Here is a 17,210-nt window from a genome sequence, read left to right as displayed (position 1 = left end):
CTGGAGATAAGTAGGAATTTGTGACTGGCTGACAGCTAAGCAGCATACAGACAAACCACACGGGATTTACTTCTAGAGTACAGGCTTCAGTTTGACTTGGCTAGCGAGGAAGCTGCAGATCCTTAGAAGACAGCTTTAAGATAAGCAGCAGATATTTAATATATCTTATCACAATACCTTTAAGTTATTAACGAGCAGAAAATCAGCTGCATGGAATTAGAAACTCTGTATTCCTCAAAATAAAATTTGATTTTATTTGTGAAAAGGGTAGAAATGCCCAACTCAGGGCTTGCTGTACCTATGTATCACCTCAGGCATCACTGAACCTACGCATTGGAGACAAGACATTCCCCAAACCCTTTACAAACATGGCATAGCTTATCTACCCAGGGCCAGGATGTCCAGCAACAAAACCCCTGCAACACACACACCCCCAAAAATCACACAGGCTACTTCCTGACATTGCATGAACCATTTTATCCAGCCACTTTCACACAAGGACATTGGGAGTCACAACATAAGGAGTTTGTCAGAATACCAGACATCTGGGGTTTCACTCCCACAGTAATCCATTGATAGCTTACTCAGGAGAAAGATCTGAGAGTGATCAACAAAGGAATTCCTGTAAGAACTACAAATATCATGAAGTAGTAGGACTCCACAGTAAGACAAGTATTGGCTTTATTTACAGACATTGAAGTAGTGTGTTCTTCCACCTCAGCACATCAACAGCAATATTGGAAAATCAATCAAAATCTCCCAAACCTCAAAGAAAACATAACTAATTTCTGTTAGAGATTTTGAAACTAAATTTTATTATTCTGCTTCACTATGGTGTCCTACAATGAGCTACAAGAGTAATGATGTCCACAAGGTGGCACTTACAATCCTCATGAAATCAAAATGTAGGTCTTTGCAAAACAACAACAAAATTTAATTTCTTACACCTAAACATGAAATTTTTTCTTTCTTTGAAAAGCATTTCTTTTCAAATTAGCCTTTACCACATGAGTAACAACTCCTGCTGCTTTGTTACCAGTAATACATTCTTTTAAATTTTTCAGTCAGCCCAGGATTTCTTTTGCTTTGGAATGAAATTAAATGGTCTACTAAACTGAAATTGAAAAGAAATCTCAAACTGTTTCTTCTTGTATCATATGTTCTCCTTGTCTGGTGACCAGGTGGACTTCACTTATCAATCATAAATAAATATTTTAATCCAAATCCTCATATCTTTCCTCCAAAGAAATCCTCACTGACTTCAAAGTTGACATCAACTGGAAATTTGCCAAGTCACAGAAGTCAGCCTCTTTATGGATTTGACAGGGCAGAATTCTATCAATTCCATGGTCTTCACAAAGCAAAATTTACTAATAAATTTAAAAGACTTTTGGATTTAACTGTGTCAAATGGAAGTATGTATATTATTTTTCATTCACATGAATTTTTGTGTAAAATTAAATCACTTCCACTGAGTTTGGGAAAATGAGAAAGATCAAGTTAGGAAGCACCTGAGAAAATTTTATGTATACAAATCTTTGGGACCAGATGAGGTCATGGTGATTGGCAATGATGCCTCAAACGTAACTGCCACATCCATCTTCATTTAGGGCAAGAGGACCTCAGGCTCACCTGCCACCCTAACAGCCCTCAGAAAGACTGCAGAGCCAATCCCTCCTGGAAGCCATTTCCAAATGTAGTAAGGACAAAAGAAAAAAAAAAAAAGCCCCAAAAAAGAAGACCGAGATAAACCATCATGGATGTATCAAGCTCAAATTGTGTCTGAACTTGCAATTCACAAGTTCCGCACATTAATGGAGAGAAATTAATATTCTGTGCGTTGACTTTAACAAGGCCTTCAGAGTCTCCTTCAGTGTCTAACAGCCACACCGGAGAAATTAAGACTGGCGAAGTTGGCAATAAGGTATTGACAGTAAGGTATTGCAGACATACTGCTCATGTAATCCTTTCCCTCCAGGCAGGAGGTACAGCAAATTAGGAACAAGGAAGCACATACTGCTTTGGCATCTGAAAGCTCTGGCTCCTCATCTTTCAGAATTACAGTTTGCATTAGAGGACTTAGATTCCTTTCCCAGACAGTCAGTTTCTGATATTTTCACCCCAACTTTTATTTCTTGCCTTTGGTAAGTCTCTCTCCTCTCTATTAGGAAGGACACTACTTTTTCTGAGTTTTTTCCTCTGAAGTCTACACAGGTCTGCCTAGAGATTGGCTAGATGGCTCTCCCCTCAATGTGTGAAGAAGCTGAGCATAACACTACTACTTTTCTCTGGCTGCTGTTAGAATTTTTGACCTTCATGTATGACCTTAACTCCTTCAATTAGATAAACATAATTCTTTCCATTTCTGTGTCTGTGAAGGGTATTAAATGAGACACCAATGAAGATGTTATGACTGCTAGAGAGTACTAGCCAGCATGTGCCATTTTAACAGCACAGCAGGGAAATGCCAGCACAGCCCATGTTTGCAGCATTTTACTGTAGGAGGAACTGCATGTGTACAGACACCAGTGAAGGTTTGGTGGTGGATGTCCTTCAGTAGAAACAAACTGAACAGGCTGTTCAGCAATGAGTAGCCATGGCTATACTTGAGCAGAAGGTAAACCTCATAGTTCAGAAAACCTCCCAAAGCAGAGAACAAGAAAGGCAGCAGAGCCTGCTTGTCTCACTTCAATGTCTCACATGTCTTCAAGGTCACAGCCTAACCCTCATTTGCTTTACGAATCAAAGGAGCAATGTTGAGAATTTACATTCGACCACAGGATAACAAACAACATTCTAATGGCTCTCACTTGATTTGTGGTTAGCTATAACCATAATTTTTACCCAAACATTTGATCCTGCTTTGGCTTTCAAATATTTCCTGCTGTCCACAGACCTAACGCTCACAAATCTTTGATGCTATTTACAGCCCCTCACGATTAGATTGTGGTCATATCCAGATGTGGTCCACTTAATTAATCACAGATTTTTTTACCTGCACAATAGTTGGTTTCATTACCTATCTGTGCTTTAAGCTGAACTTCATTTGGTCAGATAAATTTCAGACAGTAAGAAGAAGTAAGCTATTGATTTTTGACAACCTTTAGAATTTAAATTACATTTATAGTATGCGGATATGCACCAGTTTAGCAAAAAAAAAAAGCTACTCATGTGAAGACATATAAAGACTCTTTCTTTCACCAAGATATTCAATAGTTTCTTACTGGCTAGAAAATTACTTGAGAGAAAAAAGGTTTTATTCTTGTTACAATGGAAAAAGTAAAGTCATCCAGAAAAAGTAATCATGTGAAAAGATGGTCTTAGAGATATCAACTAATAACAGCTAATAAAAAAGGATTGAAAAATCTAAAGTATGAATCTCACACTGATACCTCAGACAGGAAAACAACTTCTCTCCTGTTGTTTTGAGGGAAGATGCTCTAAATGGAACTTGTAGCTCTCCCATACACAAACCCAATTTAGGGTCTATGAAATCTGCCTAAACCCCCAAAGACCTGAAATACAAACAGACAGTTGCTGTCTGTCACCCATCAAAGTCAAGAGAGCTATTCAGCTTTGAGACCTCACTCTACAAAGAGCTTATTAAAGAACTTTACTTAAGTGTTTTGAAGTAGCTGTGTTAGCAGCTTTTAAGAGTAAAGAAGATGAAGAATAATCCTAATATGTACATTCCTTTGGCAAACACACCTCTAGAAAGTGAGTGCAGGGCTTGTGGACATGTCCCCATTTGATCCCGTACAGTTCCATCAGCAGCTCTCACTTCTGCCTTGGTTAGGAGGAATCTGTTGTATCCACTCCCAGGAGGCTCTGGCACTGAATCCACAGGCACATGGCCCCCACAGAAGGAGTTTCACCATGGCTGGACCCTGGGCCAGGCTGCTCCCATACATACCTGCTGCTAGAACACTCACAAGCACATCCAGGGTCCTGGGGCTTCAGTTCTGAGGCTTTGTACTTTCAAACTGATCAGATTGCTCACATACTATGATAGAAAAAACTACCAGAAATACCTCAAATTGAAAGGCTGACCTTTTTTTTTTTGTTGTTGTTATCTGAATATTAAATTTACAACTAGAAGCTCCATACCCTAAAAGTTCTAATGCTCAAGAGGTACAATAGGTCCAAATAATATATGCACCTCTAAAATGCACTAATTGTTTTTTCACTTCAGGAAATTTAAAACCACAAGGACATTAAAGCTGCTCTAGTACAAAAGCAGACTAAAAATAATCTGAAATAAATATTCCTAGATCACATATTAACAAAGCACTCATGTCTGCCAGATTACTTGATAGCCCAGATTCAGCAAGAATAAGCAAAATCTATGCTTCTATTTAAACAACTCAACTGGAAAAGCAGAAAACCATTTCAATATCTAAGGTCAAATAGCAGCTCCACACAATATAGTTCTTTAAGAAGGGTATCTTCTTTACTAAAATTTGTATACAAAGTGCATATTTATGATGCAGATCATAAGGGTAAAGCCTTCAAAACTGCAGACAGGGCTTGAATATACAGATGTACTGAATTCAGTAACAGTGCAATCTGAAAATTCATTAAATGATTCTCCAAATCTAGCCTAAACTGACCTTGTTGGCAATGACAAGAAACAGTTAAACAAAATAATACAATTCACGTAGTTGATGTCAACTCTTTGCCTTTATAAAACACCTCTTATCTAAGTGGCTAAAGCTAATGCATGTCAGTGCCACTCCGATCATATCTCATATTATTGTTGGCAAGTAGTACTGTGCCATTTCAGGATTCAATGAAAGGTCTCCACAATTCTCTTCAAAAGGGTGGTACTTCAGAGAACAAGTGTAAAACCCCATATAACCTCACCAAAGTTGGAGCTATTTCCTCAATGCCACACACTGACTCCCTGCCAACCCCAAAATTCTGCCTTTTAATTCTTTCCTGAGCTTTACAATACCTGCCATTATTATTTTCTGGTTCATGAATGTTATAAGGAGCAGAAAAAAACAGTAATAACATTTGAAGCCAACCTGAGGAAGAGAGTGAAGAACACAAATTGTTTCAGTTATGAGTGGTGTTCAGAACAGCTTCCTGAGCCACTTCCAGGCAAACACTCCCCTCTCCCACACAGCAGTGAGTCACTGCTTCTATGGCAACTATTTCATTGTTTCAAAGGAACTACTTTGGCATGGCAGTCTTTTGATGCTGTTTTTGTCCTGCCCTTTAGGAACAAGAGATGGAAAAGATACCAGTCCAGTTTGCTATTTGAATGAGGCAAAAATACAATCTGTTTCTTCTGAAAAATCAGAAGTGGCAGAGCACCCACTCCACAGTGCAGGAGACACCTCCATTGGCACAGCCTGGAGTGGAAGCCTCCATTCAACACAGTTCTATTTTCTCCATCCTTGGTGTTAAAGAGCTAAGTAGCACCCCAATTAAATCCTTTTAAGTAATATGGATGATTCACCCAAATACACACAATTTATGTATTTACACAAATACAGATGCTATCTTCTCACTATAAGCAGCTGTAAATGCATACTTGCAAATACTTGCAAAGGAGTCTTTCAAAGGAATCTTATAGATTCAACTTTTCTACTTTTTAATTTTATTCTTGCAAAGCTCTATTTGAACTTGCAGGACTGAAAAATTAAAGTTCTGCCTATCCTATTGAAAATAATAGCTCTTAAACATCAAGTTGGGGGCAGGGGAGGAGTGTTGTGCAAATGCCTTGGAAAACACATGGAATCTCAATTTTCTGGAGTTTTATGTACTCCTGTTGACCAGAATTTAGGAAAGGAGGCAGTGCACCCTAGCCCTGTTACATGAGTTAAGTACAAAGTCCATTTAACACTCAGGCATCTGCATTTTTGGCTGCACATCAATGCTGTAGGGGGAGGAAATGTGCAAATACAAGAGGGAGGAGATCACAAGAGCAGAAGATGTGATGGCACATAAAGCTCCTTCCAGGCGTGTGACCACATCACAACTGGCAGAAATAGGAACACTCATTTCCTATTAATACAACAAATACCTGTGAACATTTCTTTGTGGAAGACTCCACAGAGCTGCAGATCACTTCTCTTCAGAATCTCATGTGGCCCTGAGCATTTATCAGGCCTCTTAGATTTATCTTAAAAAGAGATAATCCTTTGCTCTTCAGCCAGCAAGGACTGGATTTAACTAGCACCTGCTTCTGAACACAGAGTTGCTGGAAGGTTTGTGCCACAGTCCTATGCTGATTGTTCAGAAACATCCCTTCTTATCAAAAGAAAAAAAATACATTTACTATCATATGAAACAGTATTTCCAGCAGCTACTCTGTTACCTGTTCAAGCTCTTCCTTGATAATCCTGCAACCAAGGTGTGCAGTAGATTCCCTTGGCTCACATTCTCCACCCTGGTTTACTGCTCCTGGGTTTAAAGGAGTTTTGCCCAAACAAATCCTTGTCTATACAACACACTAAAACACTGTTCTAAATACTTCTGGTTTGTACTGCAGCAGGAGGTTTTCCTACTATGTGATCTTCACCTGCTTGTGAGAAATTATTTGCAGAGATGAGTTTTCTTTTTACAATGGGAGTTTGTGGTAACAGACTTGAAATGAGAGAACACCAGCACCTCATCCCTACTTGTAGAGCTTGTGTAAAGAGGGGCAGAACAAAATTCTGGGAAACCATTCATTAAAATCATGCCTCTTTCTATAACAATGAGCATGATTCATATAAAGATAATAGTTATATAGAACAGTATATTTTTAGACAAAACCAATCCCTCCTTTATGTGTTTTAATAGACTTCTTACATGGGACAAACCAGTTTACATCATTTGTCATGCTCAAACACTATCAAATAATGGAATTTATGTTTTGAGTGACATTTTTGCAGCCAGAAACCAGGGAATTTGATTATTTATAATTTGTCTGTTCTCCGCCTTGATCAAGTCCAATTCTTAGGATGCAGATTTTCCTGTAACTCAGAATTATAGACCAAAATACCTTTTCCTGACTTCTAAACCTATTTAGACAAGAGTGAAGCGGTTTCTCACAGAAAACCAAAACTTAAGAATGATCTTTCTCTAGATAATGCCACTGAATGCACCAAGTTCCTTCCTCAGTTTCCTGTGTATAGGACTTAACAGGACTTGCATAGGGGTTAGATTTAGCAGCTTGTATTACAAAAGAGGTATTCCTGAAACTGAAGGGGGTTTTAAAGCTGCTATTAAACTAAGCTGTTTTAAACAACTTAAAGTAGACATGAAAAGGCAATACTAGAATTCACAGTGATTTGACCTGCCTATTACTTAAGATCTAAAATAAATTCCCTTGTAAATATTCAACATTTTTCTGTATTTTAGCAGCTTCATAGTACTTGCCAGATCAAGACATATGGTCAGGTATAAGCAATACTCTGCATTCAGTATTTTGACATATTCCAGTGCTGCAGCTCTTTAAATATTTTTATTTCTATTAATCAGAGAGAAGACGTGCAAACCACCAGTGATGAGGGCCCTGAGTAATAGAAAACTGTATGCATTTCTCTATTTTGATTGGCTTATAAATAAGGAAAAAAATGGGGTCTTATGGCCTCCTCAGAAAAGCACGTTCAACTTCACCATTGTGTCAATAATTACTTCATCCTTAATTTGCACTAGAAATTCCTGACTCTTAGTGTTTTCTAGCTAATGTGAAGATATTCAGGTTAGCAAAAAAAAAAAAATAAATAAAAAAAAAAAATATGAAGAGCTTCAGAAGAATCTCAAGGCCCTTTGAATTGTTATACTCAATCACCAAAACTCTCCCATCATATTACAAGAACACAGAAACATGAAGTCCTTGAAGTCCTTGCAAGTCACATCAAAAGGTCCATTATCCAAAGGCACCAATAATGGGTCCATAAGAGTGATCCTAAAGCTAGGAAAAATGTATGCTATTTTGTCAGAATATGTTTCCAGGCTACATTTTTACTTTGAGGCACAAAGACTTCCTCAGTCAAACATAATGTCTTTCTATCATTTAGTAGTCCTTTATTGAATATGCTTAGCTTCCTTCCTGAAATTGAGTGTGCCTAATTCCTGTGTCAGTCAGTTCCACTACATGCCACATCATCTTCGTTTGAGAATAGCACTGGGTACTTTCTGCCAGTGACTCAGAGATCTTGTACTGAGACAGACAATGACAATAATTTCCTCTTCACATTCTCCATGAACTCTCAGGTTTTATGGACTTCACTCAGTCATTCTCACCCAAGTTATTGTTTTTCCAGACTGAAATATTCAGCTTATGGAATCCTGCTCATGTTATTCCATTCTCTTGTCATCTTCATTGGCATAAGTGCACCTTGTGTGCTTCTGAGCAGTCCCACCTGAGCTGGGGAGGCCATGCATTTGAGATGCCACACGCATATTCATCCATCTATACACACTCCTACACAGAAACACACACAGAGCAACCTGCTCTGGTTTGCTTTCTTCATTCCTAACTTTTTTTTTTTTTGAAGCATTATGTTCATTTCAACACTCATAGCCTTCCTTTCCTAATCTCATTCTCTGAATATTACTTACTTTAGTGCCTATGCAGGAGGCTGTTACATCTAATAGTTTTAATAAAGCTAACTGGTTTTAAGATGTTCTTTAGGAATGCACATTTTTCAAAAGTTCAGTCCTGGTTTAAATATCATTACAGGCTCTGTGCAGAGCCACAAACACATTCACAGTGTTTTCTCAGGATGGAACTCATTAAAGGTTTGGTTAATTTTGGCAGGTTAAGCAAAAATCTGATATGCTTGCAAACAAATGCAATTGCACCACTTTCACAACTGACCCAATCATTTCTGAGTTCAGCCTACTGCTATCCCTCATATTGTTTGCTCTAAAATGTTTAGAGACAGTAATTCCTTCTTCTACTACCTTTCTTCGAATCACTTAAGAGCTCTTGATCTCAAACACCATTTCCCTATCTCACTGGAACTACTTCTCAACATCTTTTGGTTTTTTTTTTGTTTTTTTTTGACATCTTGCCAGGTCAAAATAGATACGAAAACTGCAAGCAGTTTTACAAGGTGAAATTTTTTCTCCAGAGCATCATCCATTTTGGAACGCTCTGTAAAAGTCACAGCCACGACACTTGGGTTCTTTTCTGGGTTTTGAAATAGCCCATCTAACTTTTCCCAGAGCACCGAAGTTCAAAGAGCTGCAATTAGATTCCACAAGTTCTTCAGTTTTTGTGCTATAGCAAGGACAATCACAAATGCAACCTCAAATCTGATTTCCTTGGATTTCCTTTAGTTATCAGTGAATGGGGGAGAATCAAGCTAGATAAATCAAGGGCACCTGAGAATTACTGAGTCTCCTCACTGTAGACTCAAGAACCATTCAAATACACAGATCTGAGTTTAAATTTTGTTGTGTCAAACATCATCTGAATTTCAAACACAAAGATGCCCCTTGTAAACCAGGAAAACAGCTAAAAGGAATGCAATACAGTGCTTCCTAATGATTAGATGGATATATATGCAACAAAGATCAGATTTCAGGAGTTTTACTTTTCTCTGTGTTGCCCGAAGTTAGCACATAGTCACCATGTATTTGCTATGCCCTTTGTATCATTACTACTTGAACAAAAATCCTGCCACTAGGATTTAAGCAAGTTTAATTTGACGATGGTTCCTGTAAACACTTTACATCCCAGGGTTTGCACTACGAGTACCTACAACAGCACCATGGCCACTGCCTGCTCCTGGAGCTGCATCCAGCCTGCACAAGGCATTCACAAGGAACGCATCCATTTCTTTGGCCACTGCAGTGTCTGCACATGGTTGTACCAGAGAATACATAGAAAGAAGGATCCACATTTGAGGCAGGTTATCTTCCCAGAGAGGGACATATGTTACACAATAGGAGACAGAGGACTGGCTGTGTTCATAATGTGATGAGATATCCTCTGAGTCCCATCTGTCATCTGCCAGCTTTCAGCCCTTACATTCCCCAGCTCCAAAGGTGAGAGTTCATGGTTCTCTTTTACGCATTTCTACTTCATGGATTGATATACTGGAGAGGGAAAAGAAACAATTTTTGAGTAGTCATCTAAACATGGATCAGGTATTCAGATTTTTTCAGCAATGATGAATAAGAGGAAAGAATATATATATATATATATATATATATATAATGTTCTTTCTCTTAATACTTGGAAAATAATTTTGACAACAGCATTTTCTTACATTTTAAGCATAAAAGTATAAAAATAGAGATAGTACCGTTGTCATTCCATGTCTCACTGATTACTTAAGATGGGACTGTGCAGCAAGTTTGATGACTAATGGGGTGAATGAGAAAAATTAATGGAAATACAGGAGTAAATTCTGTCTACTTGAATCTTGGGGGTTTTATTTCCAAGTGCTTTTTCTCATGATAGCAAAAAGAGTAGAGGGTTTTGTATTGTGTAGCTACTCCCCAAACTTAGAAACCAAGAGGTCTCAGTGAAGAATCATTTTATATAAATGAAGACAAAGGAGACTGGAAATTATGTCTGAACTGGTTTCAGACATTATTAGCTTTACAACTCTTGTGACCTGGTCTACCATACAGAAAATCCAACTCTTAGAAGCAATTTTGTAGGAAAAACAAATGTGTGCCAACTTCTGCAGAATCCAATTCATAGTCCCAACACTGCTCCCCAGAATACATAAACCTTTCTAAGCCACACAGAATTCTCAGCTTTGTTCTGTAATAAGTTTTACCTGCTTGCTATGTGTAAATAAATGTCTCTGTGGGTATACCATAGTTAACAAGTACTTGCATCTGTCGCAATTTCAAAGTTAAAACAAAGAAATATTTCATTTTTTCTGAAAAATAAGGGACAATATATAAAAATTTCCCAGTGTAATTCTCCTGTAAACTCTGTTCCATGCTGCTTAGTATTACAGAAGTCAAGAATAGAGACTATGTGAGGGACCCTTGAGAGGGGAGAAGTTAGATTCACTGTCTTTCTAATAATTCCCTATGTGAAAAGAACTCTAGCCCTTGCCAAGAGACTAGTCCCAACTGGCTTTATGCTAGGGTTGTGTTTATTCAAGTGTTCTCCTTTATGAAGGAAAAACTTGGCTTCATTTCAAGGTAAAGAAAAAAAACCTTCAAGCAGCAAAATATTTTAAGGACAGATGTCTGATCTTGAAACAGCAGCTAACATAGCCAGAATATATATGTGCACAAAATACTTACTCATTAGCTCTCTCTTTCAACTGCATGTATTTCTTTTTATCCATTATGTTGCTCACAAAAAAGGTAGCACAGAATACAGTGTTCTCTATTATCTCCTGGGACAACTTTAATTAATTTCTTTAATTCTAATAAATCTGAAATTCAATAACAAGTGTTTGGATTTGTTGTTTTTTTTTTTCCCTCCAGGGGTTTAATTGTGTCTCTTAGACTTGGAACTGTGCTACCAAGAGCTGTGAGATGCATGACCCCAACAGCAGCAGCACCCAGGAACTCGATACCTTGAGAATCTCCTCTGAACCCAAGGACCACCGTGACCTGTGCTTCATCCTGCAGTGCTCACTGACACTTGGCTCATGTCCTTCCTCTCCATCTTGGTGTACCCACCTTCGAGACTACTTGACCTGATACAATTTCATGCCCAACAAAGAAACACAAGCAGAGCTGGTAACTACAGCAATGGCTAATATTTTCAAATGCTTTCCAATAGTATCCCTGTTGCTTTTAGATTGTTATAGCTCTGCCAAAAACTTAACAACCCACACTGAAAATTTCCTTGCCAGGGACTTGAAACAAGCTGAACATTTATTTTCAAAGAAAATAAACAGCAAAAATAATTTTGGTGGTTGTTTTTTTTTTTTTCAAAACCTAGGATTAAATAAAATTGTGTGTTTTGCAAATATTTTTAAAAGAACTTATGACTGGTTTACTCAGAAATGCTTTTTAAGATTAGGGTCTCAAAATTGGCAAGGAGACTGAGATGGTATGAAGGATGTGATCCTTTCTCTCCTGTGTCTAGTCAAGATTTAAAGCTCTGACCATCACCATGGCATATGGTCAATACAATGCACAAGTTAGGGACTGGGCAGTACAACACTGAAAACACTGTGCATGCTCCAGACTTTCAGGTAAGTTCCAGCCTCAGCCTACAAACTGGTAGTGTCATGCCAGAAGTGCAGGGAAACAGTCCCTGAGGCAGCTCAGAAGTTGTGTGTTCTGCTGTACACGACTGAGGAACACACGGTCAGTGCGTGATGAGGACAGAAACACACTAGAGCACAGCAACAGCAGACATGCTTTCCCAGCACAGAAGAGGACAAAAGAGGAGAGGATGAGTCATTTACAGCCAGAACCTGCAGAAACTGTACCAAAGTACTGTACAAAGTACTGTACTGAGTCTTAACACTTCAGCTGTTCAGCAAACAGCTGATATCCAGTGGCTTTTTATCTAATGACTGTTTGCCTTCATGAGAGTCAAGGCGATTTCCTGATGAAACCTCTCGGAGGAGCAGGAATTCACAGCTTTCCTTCTTTAAAAACAAATAAGTTTTTATGACTGTTCCAAATACCCAAAAATTACAATATTCAAGTATATCTCTCAGTAAGCTCTCAAACTCTTTATCCAAACTCCATATGAATTTCCAAGGTCAGCTAGAGGTGCACCCTAACACTGTACCCATAGTAAGGAGGTGGGATGGTACCACCAGGAGGTAAGAAACATCCTTTCTTTGTAAGAAAATGCTACATATCTTATTGAAAGATCTGGCTTGCCAGTTACTTGGTTAGGCATTCCATAAATGTTCTTTTGGCCCAAGGCATGGTGAAGGGGAATAGGCAGAAAGAGTCCAAGCTTCAGAATCTGAGTTCCAAACGGGGCAGAGTGCAAGCAAGCAGTGCTCTCGTTCTTGACTGCTCAAGCTCATTTTTTCAAGTTCTCATGGTCATCCCTGGACTGCTCCTGAGGCTGCACAGCCTCGCTCGTGTTCCACAACAGCATCTGGCCAAGGCCTAAGAGAGGAGGTTTAGAGACACCTACTGTGGCCTGACCTCAGTCCTCCCCTGAAGAAACATTCCAGCTCTTTAAATACCAGAAAGTCATAAACAGCTCATGGAAGGAAGTGGGATCACCACAATTTCACCTTCAGGCTGCCTATGTATATACAACACCTCTGTCCTCTCTGTGATTTGATTAAGTCATAACATGCAAAGTCACCCTAATACTCTGGAGCAAGGAACTCCAATCCAATATTCTCCCTACCCTGAGCTGAAAATGACACCCCCCAAACAAGGTAAAGTAAAAGTTAACAGGTTTGGCCTTGGGCAAAAAGAACATTTATGGAATGCCTAACCAAGTAACCCCTATCTCCTTTGATGGAGAAATTATCAATCACTGACATCTTGCAGCAACAAGAACTGAGCTGTTCTTTCAAGAAACTAGTATCAACAATGGGACATAATTTCCTAGCTTGATTTCTACACTAAAAACTGGAAGCTATTGTAACAGCAAAGCACATGCATCTTTTTCCTAGCACTTCTGTTCTTAGAATGTACAATCCATCTATTAGTAAATTAGCTCAGCCTCAGGGATTAAATATATATTCTCACTCACTCACTGTATGGCACCAATTACATACAATTTCAGTTTCGGTTGTACTTTAGACATTTTAGAATCTCTCACTCCAAAGTACCAGCAAACTCACTGATGTAATTTAATTATTACACATTATTTGTGCCAAGACATGACAGTTTGGATTAATCAGTCTGCCCATCCTTGATCCCCAGCAAAATCACAAAAACAACTCTTCTAGGGCTCTTGCTCTTTAGGCTTATTCTTTCTACTCCAAGTCCCTGATAGAGCACATTATAGGAAGCCAAAGTAACTCAGCATTTTTATTCAAGCCACATTTACGCTCTTGCTGAAAATAAATAAAAATTTTCCTCTGGCTGTAAACTGAGGATTTTCTTCCATTTAATTCTGCCTTTTTAAAATTTATTATTCTGCCAGTGAGTGCTTTTCAAATAGAAAACTGTTCATTTCTTTCACTTAGTTCTATTGTACCTGCTGTGGCTTGCAGGCAAAAACATTACTTTGCGAGCTGCTGTGAAGAATTTGAGTCCCATTCCTTTTTCAATCCCGCATGCTTTTCCCTCTAGTTTATCACTCAAGTGTCTGTTTTTTCATAGCAGGGGGTAGGGAAAGAGAAATGATAAATAGTGTTGTGCTTAGCCTCCTGAATACTTTATTTTTGGGCACTGTATTCAACAGTAATTCTGCTACTTCATTTCTTGGAAAAAACCCACATATTTTTCAATCAGGCAAACTCTATGGAAAAAATGTAGCACTTTTCCAGAATATAATTCATCAACAGCTAAAGAGATGTGTGTCCCACCTACCTCCATTTCCCAGTGCCTCTGGAGTGGAATTTACTGAACTGGTCCTACACAACCAGCAGGAACCCTGACTAATATTTGCTTTGGTATAGCAATTTCAACTGTCCAATGCAAACACAATTGTATGAACAGTATGAACAGTGCAAATTCTTTGACAACCAGCCAGACATCCCTGACAACTGTCCTCCTGCCCAAGACTGTTCTGGTTGCTCTGTCTTCTAGAAGCCAACAGCCTAAAAACTCTGAAATAATTTTTATGCTATTCAACAAAATAGAATTAAAAATCTATTTTGAGCACATTTACACATCTAAACTTTTATGGTACATATATTTGCTAGGGTTTCTGTATCCTTATCAGATTCTAACTTGCATACGACTTCTCTCTGAATTTGAAATAGTATTCAATTCTTTAGAAATGCTGTTTAATTGTCATTCTCCTAAAAATCTACTCGAGTGTGCATCACCAAACAATCAGTGGCCAACTAAAGGGAAACAATACTGCCAGGTATGAAGACCTGCAATTTATGACTCCAGTGGAGACCTTACTCCGAATAAGACCCTGAATGAGGTCTTTAGGACTGAGCCCTAACTCAAGAGTGTGTCACAAATTAAACAGAAATGTCATAGAAGTGTGTACAGTAGCAACAAAAACTATACAACATCCAGAAAAATAAGCTGATATACACATTTAAGGGCTTACAAATGCAATTAGGTTGCCCAAATGAATGTCATAAGGTATCTAATTCTGGTATTTCATAAATATCTTAATAATTAGTTGTTGCAAAAATGAAACTAACTATAGCATGAATTTATACAACTGAGAAAAAAACCCACATCTGAATGATTTCCTCATGACTCATTTAACACACATACACAGACTCGCAAACACAAAAAAGCAAAATAAACTCTCTCTTTTCCCTAGCACAAAGTAGTACAAAACAAGTAACTGCAAAAGCAGGGAAGTACAGTGTCAATAGTACTTCTGGCAAACTTAGATTGTTCCAATTAGAGACACCGCCAAAAGCTATATGGAAAGAGCCAACAAAATACCAATGGCAAGCAAGGAAAGAGTCAGCCAAGCCAACACACAGTTTGGTTTCCCATAGAGGAAGGAGAGAAGGAAGAGAGGTGAATTTCCACCTGGAACAAATTCATAAAATAGTCCAGAGCACAGAATTCTGGCAGCTGTATTTGCTGTTATACTGAATCAATATCCTGATCAAATTTGGCAACACTCAGGCAAGCATCTGTTTTCTGCATTCACCCCTATGTAAATGTCCAAGAAGCACAGCTCCATCTGAGGCAATGGAGGAACTTGTATGCACTGAGGAGGACAATTCTTCAGCCTCAGGGGAACCATAATAATGAGGGTTTCCCAGCAGCTCTCTGCAAGAGGAAGTGGAGGGAACCAAACTTTCTCTCAGCATGTGAGCATCATGCAAAGTGTGCATGCAGAACCACGCACAACCAACCATGAGCAGTTTCAGCAATTCCATTACACAGCAAACTGTTCACAGTGCACAAGCAGCTGTGACTGAAAAAGGCAATGATACATGAAGCACATAATTTAAAAATGTGTGCAATAATACAACAAAGTATTAAGAAACCCACAACAAACTTGAGATTAAATACAATACAAAAACAAAGGAATAAAAAAGGGGGAAAATTAATCAATCAAACCATACCATTACACAAAGCAAGTAAAGCGATGCCTTTGAAATCAACTGAAAATCAATCCGAAAATTCCAACTCTTTCATGAGTCCTAAAGATTGCCTTAAGTCAGCTAGATGGTTATAAGGAGAAGGACTAAAGTGCAAGTAATGTTTTCAAAAACATTACAGAGTACAATTCTACACAACCTGGATCTTTCCTTCTCTAAGATTCACCTGAACAAAACAGTCCACCAGAACAATTTCTAGGCAGTTTTATTTTACATAACGTTGGAACTGGAGAGTCACAGGATAATGCCCTCCCTAGTCTTTAAAATAATAAGGGACCACTATCAAAATGTGCAATATCCCCTTGTGCCAAAATCCCTGAAGGGCTATATAAATTGCTGTCAACAAGGTGTTGTCAATTTGCTGAAAACCAATGCTCTAATCAGCTATTTTATTATCCAAATGTGTCTGCAGCCATGTTATACAGGCAACTTATTGCATAAGAATAAATATATTTCCATATGAACATTCCAGACTGCATTTATATTATTTACATCTACATTTAACATACATATCATTAGCAAAATAAATACAAAACTTGGAAAAATTGCCTGATAGTTCAGTACAAATTAAACTCCAGAGCTGAAACAAAAGACTGATAGTACGATGTTGTTTTAATAAAATTTACTGTAAGTGGAAACTATTTGAAGTGCATAAAGGAAGGAAAATTATATTACATAATACTACCAAACTGTATTTTTAGTGACGACAGACTGGCTGTGAAATTACAGCAGATTGCAAAGACATCAGTGCTGGCTGAGGAAAAACAGCTTGAAAGTAAAGCAGTCAATTGAAGCTTAGTAATCAGATGAACAGAGGATACAATGAGAGAATTTAACAAGAAAGCAGATTGCGCAGACTAGTCTCCATTCTGATGCCAGTTGATAGTTGACGAGTCATTCTATTCCTATAAGGAATTCTGAACCATTTTTCATTAGTTAGATTACAGTTATGTCTAGAGAATACACTAAAAAAAAAAGTTACAAAAGCAGCTTATTGAAGTATTCCAAAAGACAGTAAGACACAGAGCATCATCATAATATTTGCAGATGTAAAGCCATAACACTGACTGACATCTTCAAAATACACAGAAGTCAAGGTACAGA

The 17,210-nt window shown here is 38.2% G+C and overlaps 1 protein-coding gene across 2 annotated transcripts in view; it reads right to left on the bottom strand.

Moving 5' to 3' along the window:
- The window catches only part of THSD4 (thrombospondin type 1 domain containing 4), a 244,824-nt gene that overhangs the window by 60,725 nt on the left and 166,889 nt on the right, over nucleotides 1-17,210 (bottom strand). The window lies entirely within an intron of this gene.

The sequence above is a fragment of the Lonchura striata genome, chromosome 11, assembly GCF_046129695.1.
Source record: "Lonchura striata isolate bLonStr1 chromosome 11, bLonStr1.mat, whole genome shotgun sequence".
Classification (NCBI taxonomy): Eukaryota; Metazoa; Chordata; class Aves; order Passeriformes; family Estrildidae; genus Lonchura; species Lonchura striata.
Note: the sequence above shows the minus strand (reverse complement) of the source record. Positions and strands in the feature narration are given on the sequence as shown.